This window comes from Rhinoraja longicauda, chromosome 39 (genome assembly GCF_053455715.1).
Source record: "Rhinoraja longicauda isolate Sanriku21f chromosome 39, sRhiLon1.1, whole genome shotgun sequence".
Lineage (NCBI taxonomy): Eukaryota > Metazoa > Chordata > Chondrichthyes > Rajiformes > Arhynchobatidae > Rhinoraja > Rhinoraja longicauda.
The window spans coordinates 10,376,794-10,394,370 of record NC_135991.1 but is presented as its reverse complement, the minus strand read 5'-3'; the positions used below and the strand labels follow the sequence as shown (position 1 = coordinate 10,394,370).

Below are 17,577 nucleotides of genomic sequence, written 5' to 3'. Positions count from 1 at the left end.
CTCCCTCTCTCCTCTCCCTCTCTCCTCACCCTCTCTCCTCTCCCTCTCTCCTCTCCCTCTCTCCTCTCCCTCTCTCTTCTCCCTCTCTCTTCTTCCTCTCTCTTCTCCCTCTCGACTTAATTTTCATAAATTTATAATAATAAACTATATTAATATTTGATACCCTGCCCCCTCCACTTTATAACAAAATTTACAATATATTAAGCTAATATTTGTTATCCCCTCTCTCGCCCTCCCCTACCCCTCTCTATCTCTCCCTCTCTATCTCTCTCTCTCTCCTGTTTCTCTCCCCCCTCCACTGTATAAGAAAACATTAAAAATAATAAATTAAACAACTAATATTTGGTACTCCCTCTCCCGCTCTTTCTCCCCTATCACTCTCCCTCTCCACCCTTCTCTCTCTCTCTCTTTCCCTCCCCTTTCGCTCTCTGTACCCTCTCTCTCATCCTCTCTCGATCTTTCTCTCACTATCTCTCCTCCCCCTCTCTCTTTCCCCTTTTTCTCTCTCCCATGTGGTATCAGTCAGTGAAAATGGAGAGGAAGAATTAAAGCAGGAACTTTTTCAAATTGGAAAGTGAGCTGAGAAATAGCAAATGGTGTTTCTTGCAGGTAAGTGTGAGGTTTTAATTTTGGAAGTCAGACCAGGGCATGATCTTCACCGTGAATGGTAGTGCGTTGGGGAGTGTTGTAGAGTAGAGGGATCTCAGAATAAAAGTACATAGTTGCAAGAAAAGGGACGTGACAGGGGGGATAGGGTGGTGGAGAAGGTTTTTTGGCCCACTGTCTTCATCAGCCAGTGAATATATTTTAAAAGTTGGAAAGTTATGTTCAGTTGGACAAGACGTTGTTGAGGACGCACTTGGAGTAACGTGTATAATTTGTCGTCAGTATGTTTCGGAAATATGCCACTAATTTGTAAAGAGTAGAGAAAATATTTTCTAACACGTTGCCAGAAAGCAAGGGTCGGAGCTACAGGGAAATGTTGGGCTCGCCAGGACTTTATTCCATGGAGCGCAGCAGGCAGTGCAGTGATCTCAGAGAGGTGGATAGTGTCATAGGTAGCGTCACAATGGGAACACTAAGACATTTGGACAGGTACATGAGGGGAATGGTTTAGAAGGCGATGATTCATGTGCCGGCAAATGGGAATAGTTCAGATGAACTAAAATGCACCATCCCTCCCCATGAAACACGGCAACCTTTGTCTGAAATTTACGTCAGGTACAGCACCAACATAGAAACTGCTTTTAAATGGCCCTTGGATATTTTGTTACCACTCAACTCTAACCATAAAATCAAGGGAATTAAACATCAATAGATGTCCACTCTTCTCAAAGATGCAGATTGAGCAGAAAACATTATAATTGCCTGACATATACATTGGTCATTTTTAATAACAGTCCCTGATCATTGAAGTGTTTATTTCAGTTTCTACGAGTGCCTGGTTTACACTGCATGGTGGGAGATATGCTCTCTTGAATGACTTGATAAATAAGCACATAAATGAAGTCTGCGTGTGTGGCAGCTTTCTCTGTGCCGCTGTGTGGAGAGCCCCGAAGGATGAGTTGGTCATTTACTCTCAGACCGACCTTGCTGTCTGGTCTGTGGGTTTGAATTCACATCTACCTGTCAACTGGTCTGAAGTAGTTCACCACAAAATATACTGCAGATTGAACAGAGCTACAGCTAGTGTTCACCGGCTGGAACTAATATTCCCCACTGGGCGAAGTACACAGCACATTTACCCAACTCCCCCTTTCTCAGATCTGAAGCTGCATTTTAATTTTCAGCATTATGTGTTATTCTTTCAAATGTATGCCGGAGAGAGTTAATTAGCATTTCTAACCTGTGTTAATTAAGAAGAAAATAACAAGTTAATGCATCTTCAGCTGCCGTGTTTACCAGCAGCAAAATGCAGTTAATGCTCATTAAAGTTTAGATTAATTATGGATACTGAACTTGAGTTAACCCTTTGGAGTCGAAAGTTTGAATTAAAAAGAAGGGATTCTTTGGGATGATCTGGGGAAAATTGATCGTTTATTTGAGCCATGACACCAACTAGATAAATGCCGAGCTAAATATTGGAAGATTGTGTTATATAGAACTGGATGGTATGTTTGTGCGAATATTGAAATATCTCTAGATAACCAATCATTGTTACTTTTTAATATTTTATTTGGTAAGTGTACCACACTGTCTTATGCATATGCATTTATTTATTTATCTCCTTTGTTTATTTATTCATTTATTTTTGTTGTTTTTTTTATTTTATTTTATTTATGTCAATGGTGTTGTACTGTTTTGTATATATCTCTGTGAAAAATCAATAAAAACTGAAGAGAAAAATAAGAAAGGATTCTTTATTTTACATCATATCAAATGTAACACATCGGTGTCAGATTAAATTAGATCATGTCACTGCTTATCGAGACCCATCACTGACCACGCTGATAATTTCACTGCTTATCCAGACCCATCACTAACCACACTGATAATGTCACTGCTTATCCAGACCCATCACTGACCACGCTGATAATGTCACTGCTTATCCAGACCCATCACTGACCACGCTGATAATGTCACTGCTTATCCAGACCCATCACTGACCACGCTGATAATGTCACTGCTTATCCAGACCCACCACTGACCACACTGATAATGTCACTGCTTATCCAGAGAGAAGGAGAGTGAAGAGTGTGGGGAGGAAGAGGAGAGGAGTGTGGGGAGAAAGGGAGGTGTGTGGAAAGAGAAAGGGTAGGAGTGGAGGGAAGGGAGGAGAAGTGTGGGAATGGAGGGTGGGAAGAGAGGGGGTGTGGGGAGAGGAATAGAATAGTGTGGGGAGAGAGAGGGAGTGGGGAGAGAGAGGAGGCAGGATGAGTGTGGTGAGCGAGCGGGGAGTGTGGGGAGAGAGGGGAAGTGTGGGGAGAAAGATGGGGAGGAGTGTGGGGAGAGAGAGGTGGTTTTAGGGGACAGGGGAGCGAGGAGTGTGAGAGAGAGGGAGGAAGGTTTGTGGGAGAAATGTGGGGATGGAGGGGGAGGAGTGTGGGAGAGGGAGAGGAGATTGTATGGGAGACAGGAAAGTGCGTGGGCAGAGAGAGTGTTGGCAGAGTAGGGGGTTGTGGATATAAAGGAGGAACGTGGGAATTGAGAGGGGAGGACTGTGGGGAGAGGGAGGGGAGGAGTGGGGATACGGAGGGAGAGGAGTGTGAGAAAAAGAGAGGAAAGATTGAGGGGGGAGTGTGGGAGAGGGAGAGGTGGTTGGGGGAGAAAAGAAAATGAAGGGAGAGAGAGAACGGGAGGTGTGTGGGGAGAGGGGGGAGTGGGGTGAGAGTGGGGAGGAGTGTGAAAGAGAGGGAGGAAGGATAGTGTGGAGCGAGTCAGAGTAATGTGAGGATGGAGGGGAGGAGTGGGGTAGAGTGAAACGAGGGGAGGAATGTAGCGAGAGCGAGGGGTACAGGGGAATGTGGTACAGTAGGAATGTGAGCATAGAGTGTGGAGGAGGGGGAGTGAGTAGAGGAATGTGGCGGAGAGAGTAGAGGGCAAGAGGAAGGAGTGAGGGGGGAGAGGGGCGGTTTGTGAGGTAAGAGAGATGGGGCAGAGGGAATGGAGGAATGTGTAGAGAGGGGAGGAAAGAGAGGTGGAGGTGTGTGGGAATGAGAGGGGGAATGTGGGGAGAGACAGGGGAGGAATGGGGAGACAGAGGGAGAGGAGTGTGGGGAGACAGAATGAGAGGAGTGGTGAGTGTGTGGGGAGAAAGACGGAGTGTGGGGATGGAGAGTGAGAGGAGAGTGGGGAGAGAGGGGGTGTGGAGAGTGAGGGAGAGGTGTGTGGGGAGAGAGATTGGAGGTGGCAGGACAGAGGGGAGTGTGGGGAGATAGTGGGGAGGAGTGTGGAGAGAGGGGAGGAGGTGGGAAGTCAGAGTGTCTGAATATTGGGGAGCAAGAGGAGGGATTAGTATGTGGGGAGAGTGAATGGGCGGATGGGGAGGGAGAGAGGCAGCGAGAGTGAGGAGTGTTGGGGGAGACGCATTATTTGTTACTCTATCACTCGTATGCCGGAGAAAGTTATTTACTCATTTTAACCACTGCCTATTAAAATGAAAATAACAAATAAATATGTCTGCACCCGCCAACGTGGATAGAACAGCAAGATGCAGTGAGAGCTCATTAGAGATGAGATTAATTAATAATAATGTCACTGCTTATCCAGACCCATCACTGACCACACTGATAATGTCACTGCTTATCCAGACCCATCATTGACCACACTGACGTCACGCACAGGTATGTTCTTTGTTTAACCAATTGCAAGGACATCTCACATACTGTAACAACCAGCTACCCAGTTCTATCGCACGCTGCTCAGTTATATTTTCACCAATGACAACGTTGAAAATATTTGCCTCGCGCTGATTGGTATGGACACCTCTGAACTCACTAATGGTTTCACTTTCCATCTGCGTCTGATTCTGAACACACTTGCACTACAAATAAATACCCAAATACAGAAACATCAAGACTTAACTGTTCCTCCAAGTGTAGCGTTCTCCTCAGTTGTACTTCAAATATCTGCGAGACCCTTTTGTGTAGTTCTGGTCACCATATTATAGAAATGATGTCCGGTTGCCAGAGACATTGCGGAACAGATTCACCAGAATGGTATCTGGAATGGACAGCATTAGTTTGAAGACAGAATCAATTGGGTAGGATTGGTCTCATTGGAGCGCAGGAGGCTGAGGTGTAATCTCGGAGACGTGTTTTAGATCATGAAAGGAATAGATCGGGTAGATGCTCAGCTTCTCCTGCCCTGAGTAGAAGAATCGAAGTCCAGACGACATATGTTTAAGGTGAAGGGGAAATGATTGAATAGAAATCGGAGGGGTAACGTTTTCACACATTGGGTGGTGGATGTATGGAACAAGCTGCCAGATGAGGGATTTGAGGCAGGGACTATCCCAACATTTGTGACAAAGTTAGATAGGTGCATGAATAGGACAGGTTTGGTCGCATATGGAACTAATGCAGACAGGTGGGATAGTGTAGACGGGGCATGTTGACTGGAGTGGGCAAGTTGTGTCGAAGGGCCTGTTTCTACACCTTGACTCTATGACTCTATGAGTACAGGGTTGAACTACCTCCTTTGGCAGCTTATTCCACACACACACCACCCTTTGTGTGAAAAAATACCCCTCAGGTTCAGATTAAATCCCCCCCCTCATCTTAAACCTCGGCCCCCTGGTTCCTGCTTCCCCTTCTCTGTGCGTCAGCCAGGTATATTCCTCTCATTATTTTGTTCAGCTGAAGGAGATTATCCCTCATCCTCCTGTGCGCCAAGGAATAAAGTACTAGTCTGCTGAACCTGTCCCTGTAGATCAGGCCCACTGGTCCGGGCAACATCCTCGCAAATTTCCTCTGTCACCTTTCCAGATTAACACCATCTTTCCTGCATCATGGTGTCAACAACTGAACACAATACACCAAATGCAGCCTCACAAACGTCTTGCACAACGGCAACATGACCTCGGAATATCTATACACAATGCTCTGACCGAAGAAGGCCAATGTCACAAACGCCTTTTTGACCAGGCTATCAACTAGTGACGCTACGTTCAACACACTATGTACCTGTCGTCTTAGATCCCTCTGCTCTACAGTTAATTCACCTTTCTGCCTCCGTTCCAGGTCATCGGTACTGGCACTTCTGAACTCACTGATGGTTTCACTTCCCATGTGCGTCTGATTGTGAATAAACTTGCACTACAGGTGAACATCCAAATAAAGAATAATCAAGACTTAACTGCTCCTCCAAGTGCAGCGCTCTCCTCAGTCGTACTTCAAATATCTGCGAGGCCCTTTTGTGTAGTTCTGGTCACCATATTACACAAATGATGTCCTATTGCCAGAGGCAGTGCGGAACAGATTCACCAGGATGTTATCTGGAATGGACAACGCGAGATTGAGGACATATTTAATCGGGTGGGATTGTTCTCATTGGAGCAATAATGCAGATGGACGACCTTAATGAGGCTTGTAAAGTTATGTCAACTACAGCAGGATTGAGTAGATGGTCAGAGTTATTTCCTAGGCTGGGAGAATGTAAACCCAGAGAACTTACGTTTAATCGAAAGGGGAGAGATTTAAGGGAATTCTGGCTTCAAAAATGAAGCAATCTTTTCATTTGAGACGTTGGAGACAGATACCATCACAGCAAATAAACAGCATTTGGACAGCCGTTTGTATCGGATGGGAAAGGACGGATATTGGATAAATACAGGTGAATGAGATTACCGTACACCGGCTTTGCTGTTAGGTCTGTGGGTTTGAATTAACATTTACCTGTCAACTGGTCTGAAGTATTCAATAAAAGATAAATTGTAGATTGAACAGGACCTCGCCTTGTGTTCACCGGCTGGAACTAATATTCCCCACTGGGTGAATGGCACAGCACAATTACCCAACTCTCCCTATCTCAGATCTGAAGCTGCATTTTAATTTTCAGCATTATGTGTTATTCTTTAAATTGTATGCCGGAGAGAGGCAATTAGTATTTATAACCATTGTTAATTAAGATGAAAATCACAAATGAATGCATCTTCACCTGCCGTGTTTACAAACGTGGATAGAGAAGCTTAGATCCAGTAATGGATAGATCAACAAGGACAACAACAAGGACAACGACAAGAGCAGCGAAGACAACCTTGAATTTAATGGATGTTTGGAGGAAAAGCCATCCCAGGGAAAGAGACTACTCCTTTTATTCCAATAGACATGATACATATTCAAGAATATATCTATTTTTGATTTCAGCTCAATTAAGGGGTAGAATAATACAAATAGATTACAAGGCTAGATTGCTATCGGATCACTCACCATTACTAATGAAAATTACGATGCCAGATAAAGAACAGTCAGTGTATAGATGGAGACTCAACTCTTTACTATTGAAAAGGCAAGACTTTTGTGATTTTATTCGAGGATAAATTGGATTATTTTTGGAAACAAATTTAAATTCAGCTGATGATAAATTTATTGTATGGGATGCAATGAAGGCTTATTTGAGAGGCGAAATTATAAGCTACTCATCTAAGACAAAGAAAGATTATAGGAAGGAATCTGAAAGATTAGAAAAAGAAATCACCGTATTAGAAAAAGACTTACAGAAAGCTTCTTCAGATACGAAAAAAATACAACTTGCAAAAAAAATAATTCAATACAATACTTTACATACTTACAGAACAGAAAAACTAATATTACGAACTAACCAAAGATATTATGAATTAGGAGAAAGAGCGCACAAGGTATTGGCATTGCAACTGAAAGAAGAACAAATATTAAGAACAATAAATTCAATTAGAACAGATCAAAACATTATTACTTATAAACCTAGAGAAATCAGAGGTATTTAAGCAATTCTACACTAATTTGTACCATTCTGAATCTGAAAAGGATGAAATTAAGATAAATAATTTTTTATCCAAGATACAATTACCAACAATCTCTAATGAGCAGCAGATGGGACTAAATGCCTCCTTTACTTTGAGAGAAGTGGAGGAAGTATTATATTCTTTACCAAGTAATAAATCACCAGGGGAAGATGGTTTCCCGCCTGAGTTCTATACAAAAATTAAAGATTTGTTGTTACCAGTATTTATGGAAGTGATATATCAAGCGGAAAAAACTTCTACATTACCAGAATCCTTCTCAATGGCAACTATAACCGTAATTCCTAAAAAAGGGAAAGGCCCTTTAAATGCATCTTCTTATAGACCAATATCATTGTTGAATGCAGATTATAAAATAGTTGCTAAGCTTTTGGCAAGGAGATTGGCAGAATATTTACCGAAGCTGGTTAAAGAGGACCAAACTGGATTTGTCAAAAAAAGGAGAATATCTGATAATGTAGCAATATTTATAAGTATTTTACATTTAGCACAGAAAAGAAAGGAATTGAGCGTAGCAGTTGCTTTAGATGCTGAAAAAGCGTTTGACAGGTTAGAATGGGATTTTTTATTTAAGGTATTAGAGAAGTACGGATTGGGAAATGGTTTCATTAACTGGGTAAAAGCTCTTTATAAACAACCTAAAGCCAAATAGGTGACAAATGGGCAATCTTCTCAATCGTTTAATTTGGAAAGATCTAGTAGACAGGGATGTCCCTTGTCACCGGCTTTATTTGTATTGGCCATTGAACCTCTGGCAGAACTAATAAGATCAGACCTAGACATTGAAGGATTTAAAGTTAATCAGGAAAATCACAAAATTACTTTATTTGCAGATGATGTTTTAATTTGTCTTACTAGGCCATTAGAATCCTTAAGAAAATTATATTTCAGACTGGAAGAATATGGGAAAGTATCAGGATACAAAATTAATAAAGATAAAACTGAAATAATGCCTCTTTTTGAAGGTAATTATGATCAATGTAAAAGAGAGCGTCAGTTTAAATGGCAAAAAGAAGGCATGAAGTATCGAGGGGTTAAAGTAGATAATAAGTTAAATAATCTGTATAAACTAAATTATAAACCACTAATTTAAAATATAGATGAGGACTTGAAGAAATGGATGAATCTTCCAATTACATTGCTAGGGAGAGTGAACTGTATTAAGATGAATATTTTTCCGAGTTTACAGTATTTATTCCAAACACTGCCTATACCTTTACCAAATAAATTTTTTCAAGAATTGAATAAAATTGTGAGAAATTTTCTTTGGAAAGGTAAAATGCCAAGAGTGTCTTTGGAAAAATTAACATGGAAATTTGAATTAGGTGGATTGCAATTACCAAATTAAAAAAATTAATATTTGGCAGCACAAATGAGTTTTATTTCATCCTTTTATCAAGAGGGTGGAAAAACAGCATGGGTTAAAATTGAGATGGATAAAATAAAAGAACTATGCCCAGAAGAATTTATCTATAAATGGGAAGCGAAGCTATTAGTTAAAGATCAAGAGTCACCTTTGCTAACACATTTAATTAATACATTGTTGAAAACAGTTAAAGCTAATGATAAAAGATTTTTTCTAACAGCTAAAACCCCATTAGTAAAAAATAGACTACTGCCGTTTGCTTGGAATAATCAAATATTACAAGTCTGGGAACAGAAGGGTATTAAACATATAGGAGATTGCTATGAAGGAATTGATTTTTTGACATTTTCTCAATTGAGAAACAAATATCAAATTCCAGGAAAAGTATTTTTTTTCTATTATCAACTACAATCTTTTTTAAGGGAAAAGTTAGGTAATTCAATGTTTCTATTTCAAACTAAAGGAATTGAATCCCTGATTCAGGGTAAGGGAACAAAAAAATTATATCTTCAATGTATAAATTATTTAAAAAATCTAGTCCAAAGATAGGAATTCAAAAATCAAGACAAAGATGGGAAACAGATCTGAATATTAACATTGATGAAACAAGTTGGGAAAGATTGTGTTTAGAAAGTATGAAAAATACTATTAATGTGAGATATAGTTTAGTACAATATAATTTATTACATCAATTATATTTAACTCCGAAAAAATTAAACAATTTAAATCCAAATTTACCTGGAATTTGTTTTAGATGCAACCAGGATGTGGGTACTTTTTTACACTCCACATGGGCATGTCCAAAGGTATCTCCTTTTTGGAAAGCCCTAAAAAACTTTTTGGAACAATTGATGAATAAGACCATACCATTTGATTCAAGGTTGTTTTTATTGGGAGATAATCAAGGAATATTACCAAGGTTAATTTTAGATAAATATCAGGAAAGATTTCTCAAAATAGCAATATCAATAGCAAAAAAATGTGTAGCGGTCACTTGGAAAGATCATAAGTAAATAAGAATTGAAAAATGGTATGCAGAAATGCGTAGTTGTATCCCATTAGAAAAAGCTACTTATAATCTGAGAAATAGATATGATTTATTTTTGAAACTTTGGAACCCATTCACTTTAAAACTAGGATTAAGAATTGGAAATATTTAATTTCAGGATTGTTTTGATACCCTTAAAAAGTATTTAATAAGAAATTAGCCGGACGTGTTTCCTTCCTGTCTCCAGATTTCCTTCTTTCTTTCTCTCTTTCTTTTTTCTCCTGCTTTTTCTTCTTTTTTCTAACTGGGGGGTGGGGGGAGGGGTGTTGGGAGTGGGGAGATAATACAGAACAATACATGTATAATCGAATTTATAATGTATAATCGAATTTATAATGTAGGTATCATTGGGTACTATGAGTTGTAATATGTATGTGTTTTGTTAAAAAATTTAATAAAAATTTTAAAAAATTAAAAATGAATGCTGGTGCTGGCACGAAGGGCCAAATGGCCTCCTCCAGCATCTATTTTCTACATTTCTGTGTTTCTATGTTTCTAAACTAAAAAAGTAAAGCCCCCTTTATCTCCACCCCTCTCTCCAATTCATTATAATAAATTTAAAAGAATAAATTGAACTAATATTTGATACCCTCTCCCACTCCATTTTATAATAAATTCAACAATAAATTAAACTAATATATTTTAACTGCGCACTCTCCCTCCCCTTCCTTTCCCTCACTATTTCCCCCCTCATTCTCTCCCCCCTCTATTTTGTAAGAATACATTTACAATAAAAAATTAAACTAAACCAATATTTGATACAACCTCACCCCCTCTCCCTTCTCTTTCTCATTCACTCCCCTCTCCCCCGTCTCTCTCCCCGTCTCTCTCTCCCTCCAACCTCTTGCCTCTCACTCCCCTCTTTCTCTCCCCCTCTCTCTCTGCGCTCCCTCTCTATCTCTCACCTCTCTGCCCTCTTCCCCCTCTCTCTCCCCAGTCTCTCCCCTCCACTCTCTCTCTCTCCCCTCTCTCTCCCCTTCTCTCACTATCCTTTATCTCCCCTCCCCCTCTCTGCCCTCTGCCCTCTGCACTCTCTCTGCCCTCTTTCCCCCTCCACTCTCTCCCCTATCTCTCTCCCTAACTCCCCTCTCTCCCTCTCCCACTCCCTCTCTCCCCCCTCTATCTCTGCCCTCTCTCTCCGCCCTCTCTCCCTCCACCTTCTTTCTCTCCCCCACCACTTTATATAATCGCTTACAATAATAAATTAACCTAATAGTTGATCCCCCCTTCCCCCTCTCCGTCATGCTCTCTGTCCCCTTTCTCCGATATCACTCCCCCACTCACCCCTCTGTCTCTCCTTCTCTACCTGTCTATCTCGCCCCCACTTTCTCTCGCTCTTGCTTTCTCTCCCCTATCTCTCTCTTTCTCTCCACTCCCTGAAACCTCTCTCTCTTTCACTCTCCCTCTCTCTCCCGTCCCCCTTTTTCTCTCCCCCTCTTTCTCTCTGTCCCCTACATTTTGCAAGAATACATTTACAAACAAAATTAAACGAAACTATTATTTGATACCACCTCGCCCCTCTCTCCCTCCCCCTGTCCCCCTCTTCCCTTCTCTCTCTCTCTTCCTCTCCCCTGCCCCCCCCCCACTCCCGCCCTCTACTCTTTCTCTCCCTCTTTCTTTCTGCCCTCTCTTCCCTCTCTCTCACTGACCTCTCTCCCTCTCTCTCTCTTCCTCCCCTCTCCCCTTCTCTCTCTCTAACACTCTCTCTTTGTCCTCTCTCCCCACCTCTCTCTCCTATCTCTATCTCTCCCAGTTTCTTGCCCCACTCTCTCTTCCACCTCTCTCCCCCTTCTCTCTCCTTCATCTTTCTCTCTCCCCAGTCTCTCTCCCCTTTCACTATCACCCACCTCTCTCTAACCCCTCTCCCTGCCTTTTATTCATCTCGCTCACTCTCTGTCCTCTCCCCTTCTCTCTCCCCCCCTTATCCCCTGTCTCCCCTCCTCTCTCTCTCGCACCTCTTTCTACCCCAAGTATCTCCCCCTCAACTCTCTCCCCCGCCTCTCCCCCTCTGCGCCCTCTCTCATTGTCATCTCATTCCCCATCTCTGCCCTCTCTCTCTCCCCTCTTTCTTCCCCACTCTCCCCCCGGTTCAGGAGATCGATCCAAATATTGACCAACAGGCGGTGGAATCCGACTGTGACAGACTCCACAGTGAGACGTGTCCACAGGAGCGGGTGTTCACTCTGATCAATAACTCAGACACAGTGAACTTCACAATATAAACCCCTTCCCAGTCATACCGTCCCGGAGAGCTGCCTGTCCCGAGCACTGGGACAACTCTGGGCAAGGTCCCACTGAAGGCAAGAACAACATTCTAGTGGGTCCCGGCAGTGGGAGAAAGAGAGGGTTAGTTTCGCATGTCTGAAAATAAGAAAAATCACAGCGTTAATTCAAAGATATTTCAATGAGAGGATATATTTGATATACTTCACATATTCTTGCACAACGATCATCAGTTGGGAATATTGTAACACGATCAGAATCAGGTCAACACCGGTTAACAGACGGAGTTATAAAACTTGAATTGTTCTGCTCACTTACCAGGGACTCCAACGGCAGCAATGATCACGTATGAGAGGGACGGACAGAGTAGACGTGGGTAGGCTTTTCCCTTTGAGAGTGGGGAATATTCCAAACAAGGGGACATAGCTTCAGAATTGAGGGACAAAGGTTTAGGGGTAACATGAGGGGGAACTTCTTTACTCAGAGGGTTGTGGCTGTATGGAATGGGCTTCCGGTGGAAGTGGTGGAGGCTCGATTTTATTATTTAAGAGAAAATTGGATAGGTATATGGATAGGAGGGGATTGGAGGGTTATGGTCTGAGTGCAGGTAGATGAGACTAGGTCAGGGAAAATGGTCGGCGTGGACTGGTAGGGCCGGACAGGCCTGTTTCCATGCTGTAGTTGTTATATTGTTATATGTTATATGTTAAAAGATTTTCTCCACACGCCAATATTCCTCAAGTTTTTGACGGTGCATTTTCTCTGCCTAGCGACGTGTCCCCGTGAACTACCGGTAATTTCTCGGAATGAAATGCTGGGGCAGAACATTCCGGAGATTTTATACCATTTTCCGTCTCCACCGGGACAGCGAAATTTCAACAGATTTAAAAAAATAGAGATTTGGAAATGATTCGCAAACAGATGACATCAGCCAAGTGAAATACCTGCTGAGACAGGTCGTGATTTATTCAGGGAATTGATTGAGAAACTCAAAAGAATGGGAATTGTGGCGATACCGAGGGATGGAAATTGGGAGCGGCATTGTTCCAGCAAATGGAATATTGTTTCAAACTCTATCAGGTCCAAATCTCCGCCTTATGTTGTTTGTCTTATTTCATTCAATCCACTTCACTCACTAAGGCAATCCCAAATTCCAGCGACCCTCTCATGGCTTCTGGTGCCCAGTTTGAAGGTGGACTGGGCGACATTTGTCCACAGGTTGAGGGATTAGGTCAACAGATCACCTCGCACTAAAGTGGCCCCTCCACTCTGCTTCACCACTCAATATGATCGCCGCTTAACTGACTGCAACCTCACCCCCACACTCCCGGCGAGGCCGGTAACCATTCACTTCTTGCTTGTCTGCAGTGGGGCTGATTTTGCGCCGGGACAATAACATTATCTGTCTTCGTCACCTCTGAGCAGGAACGACCCAAAGACTCTCGACACTCAGAGAACAGAAATATTGTGGCTTCAGAATTGTCCGAAACCCAAATAACACAGCGAATGATGCGGCACATCTCCCTCCTCCCTTTCTCTCCCTCCTCCATTTCTCTCTCCCTCCTCCCTTTCTCTCTCCCTCCTCCCTGTCTCTCTCCCTCCTCCATTTCTCTCTCCCTCCTCCCTTTCTCTCTCCCTCCTCCTTGTCTCTCTCCCTCCATCCTTACTGCTGTCGCTCTCTCTGAATTATCACTCTCTCCTACCATCTCTATTCTTCCTCTCGGCTCCGCCATCTCTCTGTCAACCTCTCTCTCCTAACCACCCCCCTCCTTCTCACTCCCATTGCATTTATCCCTCCGTTTCATTCTAACTATCGGACCCTTCCATCGCTCAGTTTTGCCAACCCACGCGATCTGAACTCCGCTCTCTTTTCATGTTCCCACTCTCCCTTTGTTACTTAACACTCCCTCCATCTCTTCTTTCGTCTTCTCCGCTATCTCTTCCTTTCATCACTGTACTCCCTATCTGTCTCTCTCTCTTTTCCCCAACTCACCTCCCTCTCCAAGTCTTTTCTTGCGAAGTGCGGTTAAAACGGCCAGCCACCATGGGTTGTCTCTCTACCCCGTTCCCTCACACTTCAATAGCCCTTCCAGGTGAGGCTGCTGTTCACATGCACCTCATCTATTCCCTTCTATTGCATGCAGTGTTCCAGATATGGTCTCCTTTGCATCGGCGTGGTCAATTGGAGACTCGGCGACCGTTCAGCCGAACACTTACCGTTGTTCCGTCAAGGCCTCCCGGAACTTCCCGTTGTGACGCGCCTTCCCACACTGACCTTTCTGACCTTTGCTTCCTCTATTGCCAGACTGAAGCTACATGCAAACTGAAAGAACGCCACTTCATATTCCGCCCTTGGTGCCTTGCAACAATAGACAATAGGTGCAGGAGGAGGCCATTCGTCCCTTCGAGCCTGTACGCACCGCCATTCAATGTGATCATGGCTGATCATTCTCAATCACTACCCCGTTCCTGCCTTCTCCCCATACCCCCTGACTCCGCTATCCTTAAGAGCTCTATCTAGCTCTGTCCTGAGTGCATTCAGAGAATTGGCTTCCACTGCCTTCTGAGGCAAAGAATTCCTAATGGTATGAACTTTGAATTATCCAATGTTAGGTAACTAAGTGCAAATTCCCACTTCCCCCTCGCTCTTCCTCGTACTTCATCCGGGCTCGCACCAATACATCCCCCCACCACATCTTCAACCGATATTACATCCTCTTTCTTTATAATTCCATCCTGCTCAGCCCTTACCTCGCACCTGACAATGAAAACGGTATTCACCCGCTCATCGTTCAACTCGCTTTGCCCTGCTGTTCCCCCGTCCCACCACAATCAGTCTGAAGAAAGGTCCCGAACCGAAACTTCACGCATCCATGTCCTTAGCAGGCTTAGCCAGTTCGGCGTGCCCTCTACAACTCTCACCAACATCTACAGATGCACCATAGAAAGTATTTTATCAAGATGCATCAGAGCTTGGTTTAGGAACAGCTCCATACAAGAACGCAAGAAATTGCAGTGAATTGTCCAGACCATCACACAAACCAACCTCCGTTATATTGATTCAATTTATAAACCATGCTGCCTCGGCAAGGCCAGCAGCATAATCAAGGACGAGTCGCACCCTTGCCACTCCTGCTTCTCCTCTGTCCCATCAGGCAAAATGTATAGAAGTGTGAAAATGCACACCTCCAGTTTCAGGGACAGCGTCTTCCCAGCTGTTATCAGGCAACGGAATCATCCCACTACAACCAGAAAGCAATGCTGAACTACTATCTACCTCTTTGTTGATCTCCGGACTATCCTTGATCGGATTTTGCAGGCTTTACCTTGCACTGAACGTTATCCCCTTATCATGTATCTATACTCTGTAAAGGCTCGACTGTAATGAAGTATTTTGTTTCCACTGATTGGGTAGCACGCAACAAAAGCTTTGCACGGTACCTCGGTACACGTGACAATAAACTGCACTGAACTGAAATACTCAACTAGATTTCTCCAGAGGTTTAGCCTGACTCGCATTGGATATTGATTGTGTGTGACAGTGTGAGTGTGCGAGTCCGTGCAAGAGTGTGCTAGCACGTGTATGCGAGTGTGAATGTGTGAGATTGTGCAAATGATTCGGTGTGTGTGCGTATGCGTTAGTGTATGCGGTTGCAGGAATTTCAATGATTCAGTGATACCTTATTATCATGTACCCAGGTAGAGTGAAATGCTTAGTTTTGCAGACAACACGGTAACATCATGTAGCACACTTCACCTAGGCGGTACACAAGAGTCGTCACATTTTGACGCCGACAAAGTTACAAACGTTGCCCGGATAGTTCTATCTCCTGCCTGCCGCCGCACCGCGGGTCGCCCCTTCGTTCTCGGCGGCCTTCCTCGCTCTCCAACGGTCCGCCTCGCTCTCTGCGGTCCCTCGCGGCTCCCACCTCGCTCCCGAGGCGCGGTTCTCATCGCCATCCGCGGTGGGCGAGCCGGGCCGACCGGGCCGACTGAAGGGCTTGGCCCCGCTCACCGAGAACACTCCCGGCAACGCTGCGTCGCGCTGCTCGCCGCGAACATCCAAGGATACACTCAATCCCAAAATGTCCACGTGTGCATGCGGGTCTGCGTGTGAGAGAGCGGTAGAGTATGTAAGAGTGCCTATATTTGTGTGTATGTGTCTGTCTGTACGAGTGCGTGGGTGTACGTGTGAGTGTGTGAGCATTAGTAAGTGTGGATGCAGGTGCGATTGAATGTATCTGTGTCTCTGAGTGGGAGAGTGCATGTGGGTTTGTGAAGGACAGTGTTTGCGTCTGTGCGTGTGTGTGGCTGTTTGTCAGAATGTGAGAGAATATGTGGGATGTGAGTTTGTCAGAGTGTTTGAGCATGTAATTCTTTGATAGTGTGTGTGTGTGCGCGCGCGCGTGTGTGGGAGAGTATATGATGGTGTTGTCAGAGAATGTGTTCGTGTGTAAGTGTGTGCGAATGAGTGCGCGTCTCTTCGTGCTAGTGCGTGTGAATATCTGTTAGTGTGAGTGCATGTGTACGTGTGATTGTATGTGAGAATGTGTGAGAGTATATTTGATTGTTTGTGATTGCATTTGAGAGATTGTGTGTGTCTTCGTGTGCGGGTATGTGTGTGTGCGCGTGTTTGACTGTGTTTGAGGGTGTGAACATGTGTGTTTTTGTAATGATGTAATGGCATACTGTGGGTTTTAGTGACGACGTGACACGCTGTGGGGCATTACTGATGGAGTGACACACTGTGCAGTGGAACTGATGGAGTGACATAATGTATGGTAGTAATGGTGGATTATCACACTGGGTTGGTACAGAGGGAGTGACACACTTTGAAGTTGTATTGATGAAGTGACACACTGCGCAGTAGTACTGATGGAGTGACACATTGTGCAGTGCACTGATGGAGTGCAGTGCACTGATAGAACAGCTTGTACTGGAGCCTACCAGGGAGAAGGCAATTCTGGATTTAGTGTTGTGTAATGATCCTGATCTGATAAGGGGACTAGAGGTAAAAGAGCCATTAGGAGGCAGTGATCACAACATGATAAGTTTTACTCTGCAAATGGAAAGGCAGAAGGGAAAATCGGAAGTGTCGGTATTACAGTATAGCAAAGGGGATTACAGAGGCATGAGGCGGGAGCTGGCCAAAATTGATTGGAAGGAGGCCCTAGCAGGGAAGACGGTAGAACAGCAATGGCAGGTATTCCTGGGAATAATGCAGAGGTTGCAGGATCAATTTATTCCAAAGAGGTGGAAAGACTCTAAGGGGAGTAAGAGACACCTGTGGCTGACAAGGGAAGTCAGGGACAGCATAAAAATTAAGGAGAGGAAGAATAACATAGCAAAGAAGAATGGGAAGACAGAGGATTGGGACTCTTTTAAAGAGCAACAAAAGTTAACTAAAAAGGCAATACGAGGAGAAAAGATGAGGTACGAGGGTAAACTAACCAATAATATAAAGGAGGATAGCAAAAGTTTTTTTAGGTACGTGAAGAG

At 43.7% G+C, this 17,577-nt stretch overlaps 1 protein-coding gene across 1 annotated transcript in view; it reads right to left on the bottom strand.

Moving 5' to 3' along the window:
- The window catches only part of LOC144611203 (putative G-protein coupled receptor 139), a 58,974-nt gene that overhangs the window by 17,028 nt on the left and 24,369 nt on the right, over nucleotides 1-17,577 (bottom strand). The gene's annotated exons all lie outside the window — the stretch shown is intronic.